This window comes from Mustela erminea, chromosome 8 (genome assembly GCF_009829155.1).
Source record: "Mustela erminea isolate mMusErm1 chromosome 8, mMusErm1.Pri, whole genome shotgun sequence".
NCBI lineage: Eukaryota > Metazoa > Chordata > Mammalia > Carnivora > Mustelidae > Mustela > Mustela erminea.
The window spans coordinates 110,984,125-110,987,353 of record NC_045621.1 but is presented as its reverse complement, the minus strand read 5'-3'; the positions used below and the strand labels follow the sequence as shown (position 1 = coordinate 110,987,353).

General features: G+C 40.8%; 1 pseudogene; it reads right to left on the bottom strand.

The window, feature by feature from the left end:
* Nucleotides 1-2,148: 2,148 nt before the first annotated feature.
* LOC116597106 lies at nucleotides 2,149-2,550 on the bottom strand (annotated as a pseudogene).
* Between the last annotated feature and the right edge of the window lie 679 nt (nucleotides 2,551-3,229).

Sequence of the window (3,229 nt, the reverse complement as noted above, 5' to 3'; positions counted from 1 at the left end):
ACTGAGCCACCCAGGTGCCCCTGCTATCATATTATCTGGAAGGTTTATTTCTAAAAATGCTATAATGTTTTATCATCACTTTAAAATGAATAGTAAAATATTGTTTCTCAGGCACCCCATGATTTGATTCCTATCTTAGTATTTAGATCTGGTAACTCTGATTTTTGCCTTCCCAAGATTGAATCCTAAGGATAAAAATAAATAAGATAAAATTTCCAAGAGCTAACCTGGAATGTTCTGTCTGAGAATGTTGCTTCATCAGGGTATCTTCTGTGCCTGAACTTGTCTTTGAATTTTCCAGAGGATACCTAGAAAACCACAAAACATTTGTTCTTTGAAAATAGGGTTAATTATGTATTTAATTATTTTGCCTATATAATGAGCTCATTTCTCTTTTCTTTTAAGTTATCTGCTACTTGAAACAATTTAGTAGACTATGATTTTACAAACAGAAATCTTCCATTTATAAATGACATTTTTTTTTCCTACCTAACCCCTCCAGATTCAGAACTCTTACTGAGCACTCTAATTTTCTTAGCAATGTAAGTTATTGTCACAAAGTCAGTAAGAATCTGTCCTCATTAACAGGATGTAATTGGAAATAGCGGCTATGGATCTGAAGTGTTGTCTGGAATGCCATATTTGAAAACGATGAGCATCTAATCAGACATGACAAGACACTTTTAAGAAGCTAAGGTTGACTTCGTGGAGCCAGTGCTGACAAAACTCTGGAACACTGGTCTGGTTCCTGGCTTACAGGTCTCCTGGCTTTGCAGGTGAGTAGGGAAGGTCACCTCTTGGCAGGCCCAAGAGCTTTAGGATATTTTGCAAGCCTTGAAAAAAGAAGATTCCCCCAAGTCTGTAGGTACTGTAGATGAAATCTGGTGGCAGGTTCTTTTCTTGGTTTCTTAGCTCCTAGAAGCTCTTTTTTTTTTAATTTTTTTTAAAGATTTTATTCGTTTATTTGACAGAGATCACAAGTAGGCAGAGAGGCAGTCAGAGAGAAAGGGGGAAGCAGGCTCACCACTGAGCAGAGAGCCCGATGTGGGGCTCGATCCCAGGACCCTGGGATCATGATCTGAGCTGAAGGCAGAGGCTTTAACCCACTGAGCCACCCAGGTGCCCCACTTCTAGAAGCTTTTATTTTATTTTAAAATTTTTACTCTTTTTTTTTTTTTTTTTTTTTTTAGTAGGTGCCCCATCCAGCATGGAGCCCACGTAGGGCTTGAACTCATGACTCAGTTCAAGACCTGAGCTGAGATCAAGAGTCGGTCACTTAACTGACTGAACCACCCAGGCAACCTCTTTATTTTTATTTTTTTAAAATATTTTATTTACTTATTTGAGAGATAATGACAGAGTTATTGAGAGAGAGCACAAGTGAGGGGGAGAGGGAGAAGCAGGGAACCCAAAATGGGGCTCAATCCCAGGACCCTGGGATCATGACTGAGCTGAAGGCCCACACTTAACCAACTGTGCCACCCAGGCACCCACCTCTATTTTTATTCTTTCTTTTTTTTTTTTTAATAAGAAGTTTATTTAAACAAGACACTTGGGGCACCTGGGTCCTGGGATTGAGCCCCACATCGGGCTCTCTGCTCAGTGGGGAGCCTGCTTCCTCCTCTCTCTCTGCCTGCTTCTCTGCCTACTTGTGATCTCACTCTCTGTCAAATAAATAAATAAAATCTTAAAAAAAAAAACCTTTAAACAAGACACTTGACTTGAAGGGAAAGCTGATCTAGGATTCATTTCTCTTGGAGTAATTTATTCCTAAAGACAGATTTCCCTACATGAAACAGCTACGTAAAAAAAAAAGTTATTGAATTGTCCTTGATGTTACAGTGATAAATGAAAAACTTTGAAATTCTCCAAACAAGGTATATAAAGATTTTTGTGTTGTTCTTTTATTGTTAAACAGTGAGCACAAAATAACTTACAGAATATAGAGATAAGAGCTGGATGAACATGCCCCTAATGGAGAGAACCGGTGTTTTCCCCATCCCATCTCCTTTTGAGGTCGATCCAAAAATACCATTGGCCATTTAGATTTTTAAAATATGCAGTATGCTTGTGCACACACACTTCATGTACAATGAAGGAATGGGGAAGGGGAAAATGAAAGAATTGAGAAAACTTCTACTGTAGTGGTCAGGATATGGTGGAACCAGATTGTGGTTTTCTCATTGAGAATGTCTTCTTGGTCTGGAGTGAAGCAGTAGGTTCCCTTTGTGGCAGATGCTCTGTCTCCTTCTGGAACACATCACCTACATCTTAGTCCCCCATCTCCAGCTGTGCGTTGACGTCTGTTCCGTTGATTGGCTGCCCATCTAGTCAGAATCTGATCTGCCTCCTTGACAAACCCTGCCATGCACAATAAGCTTTCATCAGTTTACTAAGTGGTGTCTCTCTCTTAATCTTAAACTGTGCCACAGAACCATCCTGTCCTGCCACCTTCACATTAATGTGATCGTTGTCCTCATCCTGACTCCTTGGACTTTTTGTCAGCCATGGTGAGCACTGGAGTCTCAGCTGCTGCTTCACAAAAGAGGTTCCAGGTCTGCACTGGACGAATGCACCAGAAGCTTCTGGAAGTATGACCTGAGGTTTCTTATGAAGACTTGCAGCAGAGCAAACTCAGGAAGGCCTGTGGTAAATGACGATCCTTTTCTTTCTTTTTTAAATAAATTTTGATAGATTTTATTTATTTATTTGAGAGAGAGAGAGAGAAAGAGTGAGTGGGGGAAGGAGCAGAGGAGGGAGAGGGAGGGGAAAGAATCTCAAGCAGACCCTGAGATCATGACCTGAGCTGAAGCCAAGAGTTGGACACTTAACTGGCTGGTTCACCCAGGCATCCCTAAATGATCATTCTTTCTGTACCTGTGACAATATCCAGGTCAAATCTAATGAGACCAGGCTTATTTTGTGGTCAAGACTAATCTCTCTTTGAGATTATTTTTTGATCAAAAGTGAGGAGAAGATGGGACCCCTGGATGGCTCAGTGGGTTAAAGCCTCTGCCTTCAGCTCAGGTCATGATCCCAGGGTCCTGGGTTCGATCCCCTCATTGGGCTCTCTGCTCAGCAGGGAACCTGCCTCCCCCTCTCTCTCTGCCTGCCTCTCTGACTACTTGTGATCTCTGTCTGTCAAATAAATAAGTAAAATCTTTTTTAAAAAAGTGAGAAGAAGGAAAAATATTGTTTCAATGGAAAATTCTAAGACAGTTCATAGTAC